This window comes from Felis catus, chromosome B2, assembly GCF_018350175.1.
Source record: "Felis catus isolate Fca126 chromosome B2, F.catus_Fca126_mat1.0, whole genome shotgun sequence".
Classification (NCBI taxonomy): domain Eukaryota; kingdom Metazoa; phylum Chordata; class Mammalia; order Carnivora; family Felidae; genus Felis; species Felis catus.
The window spans coordinates 6,927,508-6,946,758 of NC_058372.1; the positions used below are offsets into that span (position 1 = coordinate 6,927,508).

Genomic DNA, 19,251 nt, shown 5'->3' on the forward strand with positions numbered 1-19,251 from the left:
CTATATTGCAAAGCTATAGTAACCAAAACCATATAGTGTTGGCAAAACACACACACACACACACACACACACACACACACACACACACATACACACACACACAGCAATGGAACACAATGGAGAACCCAGAAAGAAACCCACGCATAAAAAGTCAACTAATTTTTGACAAAAGTGCAAAGAATATACAATGGGGAAAGAAGAGTCTTTTCAATAAATAGTGTTGGGAAAACTGGATATCCACATGCAAAAGAATTAAATTATATTATACTAAACACAAACACAATAATCAACTCAAAAAACTCCTAGAAGAAAACACAGAGGAAAGAACTCTTGAATATTGGTGTTAGCAATAATTTTTTAAATAGATAACAGAAGCAAATAATAAATAAGTTGGACTATTTAAATAAAAATGCCTTGCATAGCAAAGCAATTAATCAACAAAATAAAAAGGCAAGCTATGGAATGGGAAGAAATATTTGCAAACCACATATTTAATAAAGGGTTAACATCAAATCCCACCATTTGCAACAGCATGAATGAATATGAAAGATGCTATGCTAGGTGAAATAAGCCAGCCACAGAGAGACAACTATCAAATTACCTCACTTGTATGTGGAATCTTTAAATTTTTTTTAATGTTTATTTATTTTTTGAGAGACAGAGTGTGAGCTGGGGAGGGGTAGAGGGAGAGGGGGAGACATAGATTCTGAAGCAGGCTCCAGGCTCTGAGCTGTGAGCCTAATGCTGGGCTCGAACCCACAGACTGTGAGATCATGACCTGAGCCGAGATGAAGAGTGGGACGCTTAACCGACTGAGCCACCCAGGCACTCCTAACTAGAAGAACGCTTTCATTCAGAAAATCAAACGATTCACCCATGCCTTTCTTTTCTGAAGAAAAGAACTCCATTTTGCAACGTACTCCATTTTGCTTTGAAGAACTTGGAATAGACATTTGCCGTCCTAGCATCAGGCGCTTCATCCGTTTCATCCGCCATCTTATGTATTTCACAAAACAATTGCCAGAATGTTCATCGCCATGTAGTCTGTTTTTAAGATCTGGCCAGACTACTTTCAATAGACTTAGGCTCTACGTGCCAAGCGAGAAATACTGGAGGAGGAGTCATCACCGCTACGTTTGGATGGTGGACTATAAAAGAATGGTCTCTCAGCCAAAGAGAGAGGGGAAAATGAGAAAAGGAAGCACACCTTCTGACCACCTGATGGAGTGATAGAATGGCATCCCTCTAGCCTCCAGAATGCATCCCATAAATCATATTATAAGAAGGTTATTTAATTTTTTTTCACTGCGTCAGACATTTTTCCCCTGCTCTCAAATCCCGCCAGGCCTGTTGTGCCAAACACTCCCAGGAGACACATGGGGTGACACCGTGCATTTTTGCAACTGGGGGGAGGCAGCACAATCCTCAGCTTTAATGCAAGGCCCGTCTCCGCGCCCCAGGGCTCTGCTTCTTTGTCAATATCCTCAATGGCACATCCCTGAATGTTACTTAGTGCTTAATGAAAAAACAGATTGCTCTGCCTAGCATCTAATAGTTGTTAATATCCTAATAACATTAATGTATGCAATATTGAGCTGACTTGTGAGGCTGACAAGAGCCTACGTGTGTGGAAATGTAATTACAGTGGAAGTTTAATGGTAAATCACTGCAGTTTCTCTCTTCCTTAATAAACTGTGAGGTACTACCGAATAAAACAGAAGCAATTAGGGGAATCAACAGGATCTTGAGCTGAGGGACAGGAGGGAACGGAAGAAATAGAACCACTGCGCCCCCAAGGTAGCTTGCATAAAATGCTGCCATTTAACAGGTGCTGAGCTTGGGTCCATCCCCTTACCCATCCGCCTCGAATACAGCAGTTTGATTTCTTATCAGAGTTACCTTATTTTCAACTGTGCTCAAGGACCTTAGCAATCCAGACAGCTCATTAAATTCGATCTATTATTTCTGTATTCCCCTCATATCTATTGAAAGTGGTTATTTATAAAACACTAACATTTTATTTAGTTTTATTTAAAGGCAAGAAACCGCTTATTCCCGAGATCTTTCAGCTGTGATTGTTAGATGGACAGACCAGGACACAGACGGTGCAATGAATCTAGGACAGCACATGGCACAGGTTAGGGACCCTGCTGCCCAGCAGGGAATAACAAAGGATTTAGAGAGTGACGGACAGGAGTTCATAGCTCGGCTCCAGGGCTTTAGAGCTGGGCTACTTTGGACAAGTTGCTTCAATCACTTTGATACCCCGTTTCCTGATTTATAACATGAAAATATCAGGTAATAATATTGACGTCAGGGGCACCTGGGTGGCTCAGTCCGTTAAGCGTCTGACTCTTGATCTCGGCTCAGGTCATGATCTCGCAGTTTGTGGGATCAAACCCCAAGTCGGGACGCGTGCTGACAGTGCAGAGCCTGTCTGGGATTCTCTCTTTTCCCTCTCTCTGCCCCTCCCCTGCTCACACACGTGTGCGAGCTCTCTCTCTCTCGCTCTCTCTCAAAATAAATAAATGAGCATTTCAAAAAATAGTATCTTCATAAGGTTGTTATGAGGAACAAATTGAATAATGTACTAAACGTCTGACCTGGTACAGTTCCTACCGCTTCTAATGCACTCAATACATATTATTAATAGTTCATTATTATATCATCAGCCGCCTTGTATATATGTGTGTACCACCACCCTGCAGCCTCAACATGTTTGCTAGACCTTGTTCCTGCAGCGAGACTAAGTGATGGAATCATTACAGCATCTGGACAGACAGGATTATTGTAATTATACTGTCTAACCCTATTATAGGACACAGGAGGAAACGCAGTTGATCTGAATTCATATATCTAATCATTAACTGGTCAGATACAAGCTCAACACCAGGCTCTGAAACAGGCACTCAAAATACAAACATAAATAGAACAGAGTCCCTATTCACCCGAGATCCACCATCCTTCTATTGAACCAGACAGCTTGGAGGCAAATGAGAAATGCACCAGCCCATTCAAGCTGCTATTGACCCTCAAACCGCAAAGAGCGAGAATGTACCTCTCCGGCTGACAGTCTGAGAAGGTGTTTAGAGAAGATGACATGTGCTCTGTTGTCAGAGTCCACATAAGACGGAAACTTGAAGAAAAAAAAAATCAGAGTACAGAAAAACAAATATGACTATGCATGAATATCATCAGTCATTAAGGAAATGCAAATTAAAACCCCAGCCAGATACCGCTACTTCACAATTGGAATGGCTAAAATACAAAATAAAAACAAACAACTACAATTCCAACCACTGGAGACGATGTGGAGGAACTAGATGGCTCATACACTGTTGGTGGAAATGCGAAATGGTATAGGTACTTTTAACACCAGCTTGTCAGTTTCTTATAAAGTTAAACATCCATTGAACAAATGATACAATCTTTCTCCTAGGTATACACCTGAGTGAAATTTTTTAAATTAGGTTTACATAAAAACCTCTTCGTGAGCATTTATAGTCTTTTGGGGCACTTGGTGGCTCAGTTGATTAAGCATCCGACTTTGGACCAGTCATGATCTCACGGTTCATGGGTTCAAGCCCCATGTCAGGCTCTGTGCTGACAGCTCAGAGCCTGGAACCTGCTTCGGATTCTGGGTCTCCCACTCTCTCTGCCCCTCCCCACTCACACTTGGTTTCTCTCTCTCTCTCTCTCTCTCTCTCTCAAAAATAAATAAACATTAAAAAAATAACCTCCCCGGGGCGCCTGGGTGGCTTGGTCGGTTAAGCGTCCAACTTCGGCTCAGGTCATGATCTCACGGTCCGTGAGTTCGAGCCCCGCATCGGGCTCTGTGCTGACAGCTCAGAGCCTGAAGCCTGTTTCAGATTCTGTGTCTCCCTCTCTCTCTGCCCCTCCCCTGTTCATGCTCTGTCTCTCTGTCTCAAAAATAAACATTAAAAAAAATTAAAAAAAAATAACCTCCCCAAACTGGAAACATCCCAAATACCACCTCCCACCCCTGCAATGAATGAATCGATAAACACACCATGGTACATCCTTACTACACAGCAGTAAAAAGGAACAAATTATGGATACATGTTAATAATGTGACTGAATCTCAAATGCATTATGTTCTGTGAAAGGAGGCAGGCTTAATACACTAATAACGTATGATTCCATTTGTGTGGCATTTTGGGCAAGGGAAAACCATAGAGAGAGAATACAAAATCACCAGTTTCTACAGGGTCAGAGGAGGCGAACTTTAAAGGGGCAGGAAGGACACTGTGGAGTAATGGGGCAGTTCTGGATCTTGCCTGTGGTGGTAGTTACCAGACTTCAAGGATCATCCAACTTTACTCTAAAAGGGACAGATTTTACTGTATGTGCATTATACCTTATTTTTCAGAAGGGCCCAAACGCACGATGTTCAAAGACCTGGAAATATAAATATTTTTTTAATGTTTTTTGTTTATTTTTGAGACAGAGAGAGACAGAGCATGGACAGGGGAGGGGCGGAGAGAGAGAGGGAGACCCAGAATCCGAAGCAGGCTCCAGGCTCCGAGCTATCAGCACAGAGCGTGACGCGGGGCTCGAACTCGCAAACCGTGAGATCATGACCTGAGCCAAAGTCAGACGCTTAACCGACTGAGCCACCCAGGCGTCCCCCAAAGACCTGGAAATATAAAGCAGAGCAGCAAACTCAGGTTTTGCAAGTATGACAAGAGAATCGGGGGGTATCATACAGCTATTGCTTCGCTGCCACCTGGCACGTGGTAGAGATCCGAATACCACATGTAGCATGAATGAATGGTGTCGAGAGACTGGAAATAGATAGGAGCCAACTTGCCTCCAATCATCGAATCATTGACCAAGCCCGCATGCTTACATTTGGCTCAGCCATCTAATCAGTATCTCTGTCCTATATATTATTTAGTGAGTCCTGTCTTCAAGGAAGGAAGAAAATGTGATAAGATGAGGCGTATAAGGGCAGCCACGGACGCCGGTTCCTTATAATCTATGCCGTCACACACAGCAGCCCTGGGGGTGTTTGCTGGGGAGACGGTTCTCTGTGTTCACGTCTCCAGGCGTCAGAGAGAACTTCGCTAAGGACAAACATAAGTAACAGCAGGAACACGGAATCCAAGGGCTGAAAATGAGAGCTATGCAATTCCACGGGTTTTATGCCATTAGGCCCACCTCAGTCAAATATTTTTTCAACAGTTTTTCCATATATATTTAGGCAGCCATCCATGTGTACATGATACTCCAGGGTAATGTGTGAGAAGATAAGGTAATACAAAATTATTTTCGTAGGAGTAAAACATCACCTCACACACGGGTCATAATCAGAAGTCAACGTCATAACTCAGGACAGAGAGAGAAACACCTGGCGAGTGTAGAACCTCGTGGAGCTATGCACCCAAGTGCTGGGAAAAGGCTGGAATTAAGGGAATGAATGCAGGGAAGGGAGAGCTGTGCCTGAACAGTGTATGGTGGGATTCTTACCATATTTATTACTTCCGGAGCAGGAGGCATTTTGAGCGGTCTACTCACCATCCTTAATTAATCATCCCAGAATGCCTGACCTGCAAAGAAATATTAGTCTCTTGGAAACAATGACTTTAGAAGGTGAACATGAGCCAGAGAGTCTAATGTCCACAAAAAGAACTCTTTTGACTATTTCAATACCGTGGTGCTCTACTCTGAAAGGATGGGCGTTCAACAACATGCAGCTCTATTTCTTTCTAGAACGGGAACAACTTGGAGGGGTTTCGTGGGGTTTTTTGTTTTTGTTTTCGTTTTTGGTGGTTTTTTTTTTTTTTTTACATTTTTTTAAATAATACTTCTAGATAAAGGGCCAGATGGTATTAGGAGGAGGGAAGAGAGTCAGAAACAGGAAATTCGGTGTCAGGGCAAGAAAGGACGTGTAGAGAAAAGTTTAGAGAAGTTACTCTGTGCATCCACCGAGAATCCACACGTTGGGGTTTTATCACGACCGAGTCTTTTGAGATTCATCTGTCACTAGACAGTACTAAGCACGCTGTCTTTAAAAGAAATCTTTGTTCGGATTCCCCCCTGACAGGAAAAAGCTTCTGGGTTCACTCAACCCTATCTTTATCCTTTACAAAGGAAAACTATAGAGAGAATGGCTTTACTCCCAAGGGCTTTCCCAGGACTTCTTATTTAACTAGCTCGTCTAACCAGAGAAGTGTTCACACTCCCTCCATTCACCTGCTACAGGCCTCACACAACAAAAAAGCTTTTATTTTCTTTCCTTTGGGGTTCCTCAAAGTCTAGGTGCCCCAGAGAAGAATCCTTTGAAACGAGGTGACCTAGGTGATTGATAAAAGGGCTGGAACGTTCCAAAAGTTCCAGTGGTTATTGCTTGTTTTCCTCAACCCCACAATAGCGGAGAATACATGACCCAGATTCAAATCATCAGAAGAAGAGATTTCCAATCCTGTATCGAAACACAAAAGAAATGGCAATAGTTCTCACATTACATTTAATCGCAGAGAGCCTCTCACACCCATGGTATATGGAATGCTGACCGGCCCTTGCTTCAAAGCATCCAGATCATTGTACAAAAATCAGCATGTGCTTCATTCTAAGGCGTTCCGGAAGAGAATATTCAATCTCAAAATCCAATAACCCCAGTCAACTTCTTACAGCATTCCACAGTTGAATTTTCTGATTTTTACCTCTAATCTCATGTTTATGCTCTGGATTATAATTTCATACACTGTACTGCAAAACTGCAGAACTTTTCCCAAGAAATATTGCTGGGCTTGGAATAAAAATGATCGCTTCTCATTGTAATGAGTGCACAGTGCTCATCTCCTGTGTCTCAGGTACGACCCTCAGTTGCGGGCAACACAAAGTGGTCCTGGGTTATTTAAATAGAAATGTATTTATCGGAGGTGTGCCTGGGTGGTTCAGTCTGTTAAGCGTCGGACTGTTGATGTCGGCTCAGGTCATGATCTCGAGGTTCATGAGTTCAAGCCCTTTGTCAGTCTCTGTGCTGACAGCATGGAGCCTGTTTGGGATTCTCAATCTCTCTCTCTCTCCCCCTCTCTCTGCCCCTTCCCTGCTTGTGTGCGTGCTCTCTCTCAAAATAAATAAACTTAAATAAAAAGAAACGTACTTATTGGAAATACAACGGGTCCACAGAATCTGCACAAGGGTGGAAAATCAGCCTCAGGAAGTACGCCAGAAGTGAAGGAATTTGGTAAAGAAGCAAGAAACAAAACAATTGCCTCGTGGCAGAAATGCCCAACTGAGACGTTACCTCAGGTCCCACAGAACACGGACGGGGCTGGACACCACACCCTCACCGCTCACAGCGAGAGCTATGAATGCATCTTCAGTCTCCCTGTGTTTGCACCTTCTGCTCCAGATTAAAATTCAGAGGCTGAAACATCTAATTGGCCAAAGCCAGCTCTTGTCCTGGTGTGGGCAGACTGCTAATTGCTCGCACAAACCCGCTCTACGAGTCACTGTTACGACTAGAACACCTTTCTTTAAAAAGTCTTCTTTAAAAATTTAAAAATAAATAAATAAATAGATAAATAAATAAATAAAGGGGACACCTGGGTGGCTCAGTCGGCTGAGCATCCGACTTTGGTTCAGGTCATGATCTCACGGTTCGTGAGTTCGAGCCCTGCGTCGGGCTCTGTGCTGACAGCTCAGAGCCTGGAGCCCCCTTCGGATTCTGTGTCTCCCTCTCTGCCCCACCCCTGTTCACACACACTCTCTCTCTCCCTCTCTCTCTGTCTCTCAAAAACAAATAAGAATTAAAAACAAAAAATAAGGTCTTCTTGGCAATAAAAGTCTGAAACTCCAAAGGAGGGAAAATACCTTCTTTATGTCACTACATACGACAAAGCAGTAGCCCAAATATCCACAGAGAACCGTAGGGTAATAGCAGAAAAATGAGCACTGACCATTGATATGCCTCTGCTCCTCTCTTGACATTAATTTTGGCTCAAGTTTGCTCACGTTTGGTTACGCCACAAACTCCTAGGACACTCACCAGAACCAACAAAGAGATATTTCTCCCCAGCGTGGTTATTTCTTGATTACAGGGAGCGGCGGCGGCCTGGGAACAGGTGGCTTCCTTCAATCAGCTGAGTTCCTGAGAGATGAGAGGGGAGGCAGGTCTTGCGAGATCTGTCGCCGTCTGGCAGTGGCTCAGACATCCCAAGATTTTCTGTCACTTTCTGGAAAGAAGGGGACATTTCAGAAACTACAAAGCTTCTCTCAGCTTTGATTTGGTGCACAGCTCACAACAGCTGTAGAAGTTGAAAAGTTGAATCTTGGGGGATGGGTGGGGAAGAAGGTCAAGTCTGATTATAATGTGGTTTTGCTAGAGTGTATTGTTTTCAGAAGAGGGAAAAACCACTGGGTACAAATATGCAGGGAGTGAAAAATGAAAAAAAAAAAAAAAAACCAAGATGTTAGTTTTATTTCAAGCTGTAGACACGGAGCCCACAATCCCAATTACATATACGCTTCTAGGGGCAGAAGGAAGAACTATTTGTCTTTGAAATGCTCCAAGATCATCTCCGAAAACATGCACCGTTTTTAGTTTGTCTTAAACTGTCATAATCTGAACAGTGAGGGGTGGCAGTGTCTAAACGCTGAACAGGTTAGTGAAACCAAAGTATTCATTAAGAATTGAGTGGCTGATTTTCACTGTACCCTCCTGATTCAGCAGCAAAGTGGAGAATTTTCTCTTTGGACGTCACTTATTTCCTTTTACTTATTCCGTGCTATAAAGACACACACACCCCCCACTCCAAGTAATACAAACACGTCTCTGTCTTCTCTAGAGATTCAAACTGGAATTGTTCTGTTTTGTTTCCGAAAGCAATGGAGTTGTGTCTCCGAATAGCTCCCAGGTTTTTCATGGTTCTCTTATCAGTTCACACCACTTTTGACAAGAAATGCCAGCAGGAAGGTAGCTCTACTTTAATGATTTAGGATAGGAGCTCTTGACCCCCGCTGCATGGTAGAATCACCTGAAGCACTTCAACAAAATGGATATCTGGGCCTGATTCCAGACCAGCTCAATCATAATCTCTAGACATAGAGCCCAATCCTGGTATTTTGTTTTGAAACTCTCAGGGGAATCGAATGGGAACCTGGACTAAAAACCACTTCGCCCAGTGAGCTGCCATTTCTTTGCGGCTGAGGATCAAATTCTGTACGAAAGGATTTCTATCAGGACACAAAGAAAGAATTAAAGATAAACTATTCCTGCCTCTTTCCTCTAGAGGAACAGCTAAGCTCCTGAGCCCAGATGTGATGTAACAACAACAAAAGTCACCTTACCGTGCCCCACACCTCTAGCTCTCTTTCTCCCTAATTAGTCTTTCTGATCCAGAAAGGGTACCTTAAACTTGTACGTTCAGTATGTCTGACCCTCTGAGATCCTGGCTCTCATGACATTACTTGCTATAAATTGTATTGTCCATCAGAGAATACAGGAATCCCAAGGCGAATGCCCTTGCCAATTTCTGGAAACATTTTTAAAGTACTTTTGAGATTCTAAGGGCGAGTTCCCCACCGGTATGCACTTGATGGGCAGAGGAAAGTCAGTTCAAAGGAGTGGAGAGCAGGCTGACACTGAGCCCAGCTGGGGCCCAACTCCCACAGCACAGAGCTACGGCTCTCCAATCTGACATTCTGATTCGGTACATCTGAGGGGAAACCCTACGATCGGCATTTTTTAATAGGAACCTCAGAAGATTCTGCAACAGATGGTCTGCAGACCACCCAGGGAAACGGGGCCATAGACTCTTCTATGAAAAGCTTTCAGAGAAACCAGGAATATTTAGGTGGGGAAAGCGAAGTTGTCTTCAAATATTTAAAAGGTCTTCCTGTTTGGGGGAAAAAAAAAAGTTAAATAGATTTTTTTAAGCCCTCTTAAGACCCCAAGAGATAGAAAAATGAAATAGGGGTTGAAAATGTAGCAGAATTGATTTGGCCTCAATTTAGAGAAGAATTTCATAGCAATCAAACCGGACTGCCTTGGGAAGCAGTATTTCTAGATTCATCCTAGAATGACTGCCACTTAGCAAAGATATGATCAAGGGGAATCAAGTTTATGGTGGGCAGATGGCTCAGTTGCCGTGTCCCTTAAAATATGAATTCACTCAGGGTAATAAAACTCACCATCCTAAATGTGTATCTCTACAGCAGGATAAGAAAACGACAGCTCAACACTTGTGCACCATATTCACTAACTCAGTTTCCTAAGCCACATCATCACCTCTTGGATATCTTATAGAAAGGAACCTTGAAACCAGCTTTTAAGAAATTCTAACCTAACCGGTGAATAGGGCCGCCAAGATAAAATGCTGATCAACCATTTATAACTTTAGAGTGTAGATCTAAGCTGATCTAATACGGGGATGGCTACATAGATGGATAGATAGATGGGAAGGTGGAGAGAGAGAGAGAGACAGAGACAGAGACGCATTCACTTCTGGCTAAGACAGACTAAGCACTCTCCACTCCAACTCTCGCTGAAGGCAGCTTTAAAAAAGCTGCATGGAGTGGTTCCTTGAGGACCCTGAAAAAGCAAATGGCAGCAAGTGGTTTGGATAAGACCAGAATTTAAAGTATTATCAAACAGACAATTCACCAACCTTCTTCCCCTCTGGAGTTCCATGGCCTGAATTCAAGATGGCCCAAGAACTAGAAGGGGTCCTTGGCACAGACAGAAATCCAGACAAGTATTACAGTTCTGGTTCAAGAAGTGCTAAAAGGGTCTCCTAAATGCTCACAAAGAGGATGGATGTCCCATTTTATTATTTTTTTTTCTTTGCTCTCTCTAAGGCCTCAGTGGAGTGATCCTAGCGCAGTGGTGGCAAAGGCCACGCGTGGATCCAGCAGGAATCCTCGACTTTGAGAAGAGAAAACTTTCCCCTCCAAGCAGTGGCTTGGGTCTCAAAATAAGGGAAGAAGTACTGGGGAGATAGCAGAGAGGGAAGAGCTTGAGAAAACTTGCTCCCTCCAGTTGTGGATGAACTCCCGGCTTCCCTGAGCTGCATGTGCAATGATCTGAGTCTGAACAGCACACGCAGAGGGCGAGAAATAAATGACAGGATAGGGCCCCCGCCCCTCAAGGCCCAGACGGGCCACATGTAGGACACGCACGACAGATTTAAAAACCGTATTGACCTTGGAAGCCAACCCGAAGAAGTCTGGTCAAAACGTGTGATGTGAACCCAATCAAGTTGAATGCTGCCAGAACAAAAATATCAACATGCTCTGTAGGCTTTCCACTAGAGCCAGAGATGCAAGGTGGTATCCGAAATGTCCCCAACATAACTGGAAGTTTCTCAGCATACACAGAACCTGGGACAGCTCAACTGGCATAGGAAAGAGACAGGGTGAGAAGATACAGATTTGGGAATGATCTGACAGAAACTTTAAAGCCCTTATTTTATATAAGTGGTCTCCAACCGGAAAGGGCGGGCGACAGAAACACCCTTGACACAAACGCAAAGATAGAAAAGTCCCAGCAAAGAAATAGAAGACATAAAGAAGAACTTAAGTGGAAATTACAGAACTGAAAACGGTACGAACTGAAATACAAATCTCCCAGTTTCGTCTCAATGACAGAATGGAAGTGGCACAAGGAAAGAGTAAAGGTGAAGATCGAAGAACAGATACTTAGTTCGAACAGAAGGGGAAGGAAGCAAAGAAAGGAGGGAGGGAGAACCGGAAGGAGAAGGGGAGGGAAAGGAAGGAAAGATGGAAAGGAAGGGAAAGGAAGGGGAGGCGGAGGGGAGGGGGAAGGAAGAGATCAATAGAGCATCAGGGAACTGTGGGATAATATCAAATGGTCCAAGGCTTGTATCATCTCACGCCAGAAGGAGGCAGAAAAACGTGTGGGGCTGGAAAACAAATTTTGAAGGAATTATGGCTGAAAGTTCTCCAAATCTGGTGAAATAGTACCTACAAATGATCCTGCGTGCGTGCGGCCTTGGGCCCGGCAGCCAGAGGATAGAGAGCGAACCGGTCAGGGGGAGCAGCCCAGCCTTCTGGAACCGCAGCTGCACGAGACAGAGAGAGGCCCACCCCGTTCGGAGTTAGTTTGTCTCGTCTGCGCTTCCGTAGCCGCCGCTCCCATCGCCGCCCGCGGATTGGCTGGCGCTGCCACAGGTGGGGGTGGGGCTTCTCGGGATTTCCCAGGGTTCGCACTTCCCGTCTGGCTGCCGGAAGCCCGGCTCTTCCTGAGGCGTGCAGTGACGGCGCTGCAGTGCTCGCTTGCAGGGTCGTGGCCGTGCGAGGTGCGGGCAGGGGTGGCAACAGGGCGCGCTGACCGCGGGCTCGCTCAGGGTGAGAGGTCTGCTCGCCTCCAGCCCTCTTGCTGCAGCGTTTACCTGGGGCCCCAAACAGCTGCCCTCTGCGTGCTCCTGCGCTTGCTCCTTGTTACCCGGGCCTGGGACCCCCGTCCTTCCAGAAGGAGCCCCAGGGACACGAGAGGATACGTGTTTGGGGGGATTTCCTACCGGTCACGAAACGCTGCTTCTTGAGTCTTTGGATAACGTTTTCAGGGATGAATCTAAATAAGGCCCTTTTGGTTTTCTGTTTATAGATTATTCAAAGGATTCTAATTTCTTCGATCATATTGCTAGGCACTTTCCCACCCCACTGCCAATGTGTATTGAAGGACTAGGAGGGTATTTTTAAAGTGTCCAAGAAAATCATCTTTTCGAAAGTAACCGCGTTTGTGCCTAAATATATAGACTTCCCAAATTTAAATAGTCATGATTTTGGACCATTCCGCCACCGAATGCTATCATTAGCACAAATAGCGGGAAGGTGGCTACATACTGAAAATACATGTACAGTCTTACGTGTTCATCATACATTCTGTATTATATTATTCAGGAGATGCTGAGTGTCCATCTGTTTCTGGCTTTCACAGTTTGGCAGTGAATAAATGGGGTAAGGTCCTGGCTTCATCCTATCAGTGTGCATATTTGAATAAAATACCATAGGCAAGCTAACAAGCACAATTGTTCCCATATTGTTGCTTTGAATATGTAGGTATTTTTGTCTTTTATTTTTTTAGAGAGCGAGTGTGAGCAGGGGAGAGGGGCAGAGGGAAAGAGAGAAGAGAATCTTAAGCAGGCTCCGGGCTCAGTGCGGAGCCCAACTTGGGGCAACAGCCCACGACCCTGGGATCATGATCTGAACCAAAATCAAGAGTTGGAGGTTCAACCGACCCAGACGCCTCTAGATATTTTTTTTCTTAATTCTGCAAATGCTGTTGGCCTGTAGTGATCTTTACAACACCATGGAGACTGAACCAATCACATTTCTCTTCAGATCTACTTCACCTGGAGAAGTTCAGGGCCATTATATACTTCACCTTCAACTGAGTGATGTTAAAAATAGCCATGTGGTTTAGGTATGAATAACCCGGCTCGTTGAGCATAACACTCGCTTCTTGCCTTGAAATATTTTGCAAATTTTTGAAATTTGGGCAAATATGTCAGGTTTACAAAAGCAAAAAAAAAAAAAAAAAAGGAAAAGAAAAAGCCACATGTTGACTCAGGTCTCGTTTTCACTCCGATCCGTGCTCTCCCAGCTGAAGTTAATAATTATACCCCTTATTTTCTTAAGCAACTTTTTAACTTTAAGAAATTACACGACTTGATTAGCACAGTTTATCTTTCGCAGGGTGGTTTGTTGGATGTCACAGTTAACAACCCAAGGCCTGACAAATAAAGCTAAATTCTTAAAATGAATTTTTGTTTATTCACGTCATGTCACTTTGGGTTCACAAGGGCAGTAGCTACAAATTCATTCAGCGCACGAACTTGGGGGGAATTTTGTGAACTTAGTATTTTGCACTTCAGCTCTGTGGCAGAAGTCACATTTCCATGCCGGACACTCGGCATCTATGTATCGTCTCCGATTCCTCCTTGTCTTTTCTCCTTCATCCTCTCCTTCATGCCTCCATCACACTCCCTCTGACCCACCTTTGGTCAGTTATCATCTTCCAAAATGTTTGAACTTGGTACTAAGAGCATATGCATGCCGTCACTTCTCAAATGCAATCAGGTGTGGTGCACAGCCAAGTTTAACAGACCACGGCCATTCTGTCATCACTATCACAGGGGGTGCGCATGCGTCTGTTTATAGGCGTCCAGGCATGCAAATAATCCTCACCTGGCAGAAACACGGTCCACTAATTAAAGCTGGTGGAAACTACAACAATTTCGCCGAGTCCCAGAAATCATATAACCTCTCAGTCTGTTTTGAGGCATTTTTCGCTAACATTGGTTAAATAGCTCTCATTTTTTAACATTTACCTTCCTCCCACCCCCCAAGGGAGGATAGTACTATTGTAATTACACTACATTCTTCTGAGGTTCCATAACGAGCTATTATTTTGCTAATGGAATATTCAAGTAGTCTGTAGTAATTTATCAAATAGTCCTAAATCCCATTTTCTCAGTGTGAATCTTTTTGTTCACAGGTAAATTGATGTGTGGGGGGTTATCAAGGCTTTTTTGTAATTCAAATTATCCATTTCACCTCCCTTCACACACACACACACACACACACACGCACTACATATATATATATATATGCATATATATATGTGCAGTCTTATAAGAGTTCTTACAAATATTTCGAATTAAAACTGTACAGACTGTGCAAGTGGTAATTTTTGCATTTTCATTAGTTTTATATTTTTTGCGCATCGAAACTGAGGCGGGGCAGGCAAACATGTAATTCGACTTTTTTCACACTACAGGCTGTTCTTTGTTTCACTACTGGCAGGAGAGCTCTATTTTAAATGAGATCCAGTGACAGGAAACCATCTCAGCTCAAGCTCTCCCACTTTCCTTCACTTTACAAGACAGGAATTTAAACTGATTCAGTTCTCATTGATATGGACACCACTTTTCAGCACAGAACTCCTCAACGTCTAATGGATTGTGCACGTATTGATGAATATATAAGGGCCCTTGAGCAAGAAAACTATGCAAACAGACCCAAGTTGGAAGAAGGGTTTTAAACTCTTTAAACGACAGCAACAACACAAGCAAACAAATGCAAATTACTCGTGAAATTAACCCAGCGACTGATTGGAGGGTTCCGGTTTTTGTCAAGGCAGCGAAACGGCTTGAGCTGCTTAGGTCATTATCTCACTGTTTGTGAGTTCGAGCCCCATGTCGGGCTCTGTGCTGACAGTTCAGAGCCTAAAGCTTGCTTCAAGTTTCTTTTGTCGTACTGCCACTGCAGGAAAATGTCTCCGAGAAGCTAACCAAAATCACTAACAGAAGGCCGTGAGAAGGCTGCAGGAGGTCTGAAATTGCAGCCTGTGGAAAGGATGAGGGGGTGCATCCTCCCAGGGGATTCGTATCGTCCCATGGATGCGCTCCAAAGAGGACCTTGGGAAGACCAAGTGGAGGAAAGCCTTTCAGATTTGGCACTTGCCTTTCCCTTATGTTGTCTGCGGACAACTTTGCCTTCCTGTTCGCCAGAAAGCTGCTACGGCGGCTCAGATCGCTAACGTGGTGTCCCTGAGAGAATACTGAGGCAGCAAAGAGGCCCTGCCTGAGTGATCAGATGTCAAAAACAGGTGAAGACTGACCCACTGCCCTTGAACATTCCCTGTCCCCCTCCTCCCCCTCTATATTCATTCCCCAATGAATATCAGCCCAGGGACACAGCCTCCTCCCGGAGCTGCGTGACCATTAAAAATGGGGCAGGCATCACTGGCAGGATGAAAGTCCTGTGAGACAGCTAACAGTCTGGAATCCACAAAGTTCTGTGGTTCCTGGATACTCTGCACAAGGGCCTACCCCCCCAGCCCCCCCCCACCCCGCATTTGTAAATTCTCCACAATTCACAGAGGCTGGAGCCTGACATTTCGTCCTTGCCCCAAACACATTTCCAGAAAATCAGGATCATCTTTTCTTTTCAGATGTCCCGCTGAAACAGAGTAGCTGACGCACCAGGAGAACATGAACTCACCAAAAGTGACTAGATGTCAAAGCCTACGATTAATCTAAAAGAGAAAGCACAAACCGGGCAACATATACTATCTACAGCAAAAATATTGGAAGGGACAGATTAAGAACTAAAAATAGTATGATAAATATGGAGATACTAGACAAGATCAGCCATATAAAAGAAGAAAAATGAGCCACAACAAAGTTCTCAGGGGGAATATAAACATATAAAAATTTAGGAACTTTTCTCAGAATTAAAGACAGATGGAAGATCTTGGATTTAGAAGGACAACTGAGTAGCAAATAGATTATTTTTAATTAATTTACTTATTTTGAGAGAGAAGGATGGGGGCAGAGAGAGAGGGAGACAGAATCCCAAGCAGGCTCTGTGCTGATAGCTCAGGGTCCAACTGAGGGCTCGATCTCATGAACTGTGAGATCTTGACCTGAACCAAAATCAAGAGTTGGATGCTTAACTGACTGAGCTACCCAGACGCCCCACCAAAATGGGATTGCTAATGAAAAACTCACACCTAGACAGAGTACAGTTAAATTTAAGAGTACAAAAGACAAGGAGAAAATCTGAATACTGCTAAATAGAGACCAAAGGAACTAATGCCCCAACTGAAAACAATTCTGGAGGATGTAATCACATTAGAAACGGACCCATCCAGAACGGGATGGAAGAAATAGAATCAGTTGAATGAGCAAATACTGTGGTTAACAGTTATTGTTGGCAAAACCTGAGAGCAAGCGAATCTAGAGCAAATGAAGAAGCATATATACGATAATCCAGAACTAAAAGCCAACATGATTCAATCTGATGAGGTAGCAAATGTGAGTAATGAGACTGAATTAAGGTATTTGTCCTGTGAAGAAAAATGTCCTTTCGGATAGTTACATGCATTACTTGTTTTGTCAGAAGAAAAATGTATAAAATTCTTAAAACATATATACATATAAATGTGTGTGTGTGTGTCTACATAATACAACTTTAACATTTGCTACAAGAACATAATGGTCATCATGGGTCATTGGAGAAGGACAACTGCCACAATAATGAAAAAAAAGATGCCATGTATAAATTTTAAACAGCAGAGCAAATTACAGTCTATCAAAAAGAAAAGCATAAACAGAAGAAAAGAAAAACATGTGAAGTTTACATGAAAAATAAATACGAGTATGACAGCACTTGTTCACCTAGCAGTTACACTTATCTATAAAAGTGAGTGGGGCGCCTGGGTGGCTCAGTCGGTTAAGTGTCCAACTTCGGCTCAGGTCACGATCTCACGGTTTGTGAGTTCAAGCCCCGCATGAGGCTCTGTGCTGACAGCTCGGAGCCTGGAGCCTGTTTCAGATTCTGTGTCTCCCTCTCTCCCTGCCCCTCCCCTGCTTGTGCTCTCTCTCTCTCTCTCTCTCTCTCTCAAAAATAAATAAACATTTAAAAAAAAAAAGTAAGTTAAACACAGGAGTTAAAAGGTATAGACTCTAAGAATGCATGCAAAAAAGCAAAGATTCAGTAATTTGTAAAAGAAAAGAAAAAAGGGTGGATCAAGCAACTATGAGACAAAAGAGAACCGACAAAGTAATCTTACTACCTGACAAATATAACCTAATGTCAAGAAGGATGTTATCTACCCATAAGATTAACACTAGAACAAGCCGCGTCCATCCACTTACGCATTGTCTATGGCTGTTTCCTCACGACTGTGGCAGAGCTGTGTATTTGTAACACACCAAACAATTTGAAAACCCTAAAGTAGTTACTCCCTGGTCTTTTACAGAAAAAGTTCACCAGCTCTTGATGTATTCAACTGAGTGCTACAAGGAGAGAAAGTGAGTGGAACAAAAATACCATTTTAAGAGAAGCGGAATTACACAAATGATACAATTTGTAAGTAAGAACATTTCAAAAGCTATTATGTCTGTCTTCCATATGTTCAAGGAGCTAGAGGAAGACTGAACATATTAAGGGCACTGAAGACAGCTTTTTAAAAAACGAAATTGAACTTATACCAGTGAAGACTACAATATCTGAGATGAAAAATTCGCTGGGGGGGATTCATGGCTGATTTGACATTGCAGAAGAAATTAGTGAATTTGAAGACATATCAATAAATGCATTTTTTTAGTGTAGAAGATAAAAAGCTAAAAAAAAAAAATGTCTACAGCATCAGTGAGTATTGCGACAGATACACACATGACTGGAGTTGCTCAAAGACAGGAAGCCAGAGGTACAGAGAGAATATTTGAAGAAATAAAGGACACAATTTTCCCAAATTTTTTGAAACCCACATATTCCAAGATCCAGAAAACTGAATAAACCTCGGGTGCAAGCGACACGAAAACGACTCTGCCAAGTCACATCAGAATCAAATTGTTTAAAATCAGTGATAAAGAAAATCTTCAAGGCAGCCAAACGTAGAACAAAGTACATTTCATAGAAAAGAACGAAGTGTCCCAGCGGATTTCTCATTGGATGGAATGCAAACCAGAAACACGAAAAGAAAAACTATCAACCTAAAATTATTTACCCACTGACAATATCTTTCAAAAACAAATATTAAATAAACATTTTTCAAATATACAAGACCAGAAGGCAATAAAGAGCTTTGGGAATTACAGCTATGTAAGTACATATAAAGATTTGTACGAAAATTATTTAAATATCTTTTAAAAAGGATCTGCTATTTAAAGCAAAATTAAATTTTTTTTTCAATGTTTTTTATTTATTTTTGGGACAGAGAGAGACAGAGCATGAACGGGGGAGGGGCAGAGAGAGAGGGAGACACAGAATCGGAAACAGGCTCCAAGCCATCAGCCCAGAGCCTGACGCGGGGCTCGAACTCACGGACCACGAGATCGGGACCTGGCTGAAGTCGGACGCTTAACCGACTGCGCCACCCAGGCGCCCCTTAAAGCAAAATTAATAACAATGTGTAATATGGTTTATAACATATGTCAAAACAAAATATATAGTTACAACAACACAAAAACTCAGAGGGAGAAAATGGAAATACATCATTTTAAGTTTCTTATAGCATACGTGAATTTGTGTAATATAACTTAAAGGTGGAGTCTGGTAAGTTAAAGATGTATACTTAAAGACCCTTACGTAAGCACTAAAATATCACATTAATGAGTTACAATGAGTGCTCCAACAAAAACAACAATGTGAAATCATAAACAATACTCCGTTAAAAGGAAGGCGGAAAAGAAAAAAAAAGGAACAAAGGAAAAATGGGACAAATAGAAAACAGATGGCGGGAGAATAGAT

The 19,251-nt window shown here is 43.0% G+C and overlaps 1 long non-coding RNA gene across 1 annotated transcript in view; it reads right to left on the reverse strand.

Annotated features, from left to right (window-relative positions):
* Positions 1–19,251, reverse strand: part of LOC111560409 — a 208,824-nt gene that overhangs the window by 116,832 nt on the left and 72,741 nt on the right. The window contains exon 14 of the long non-coding RNA XR_006597502.1: positions 8,018–8,204. This is a non-coding gene — a long non-coding RNA (uncharacterized LOC111560409). The remainder of the gene's footprint in view (positions 1–8,017; positions 8,205–19,251) is intronic.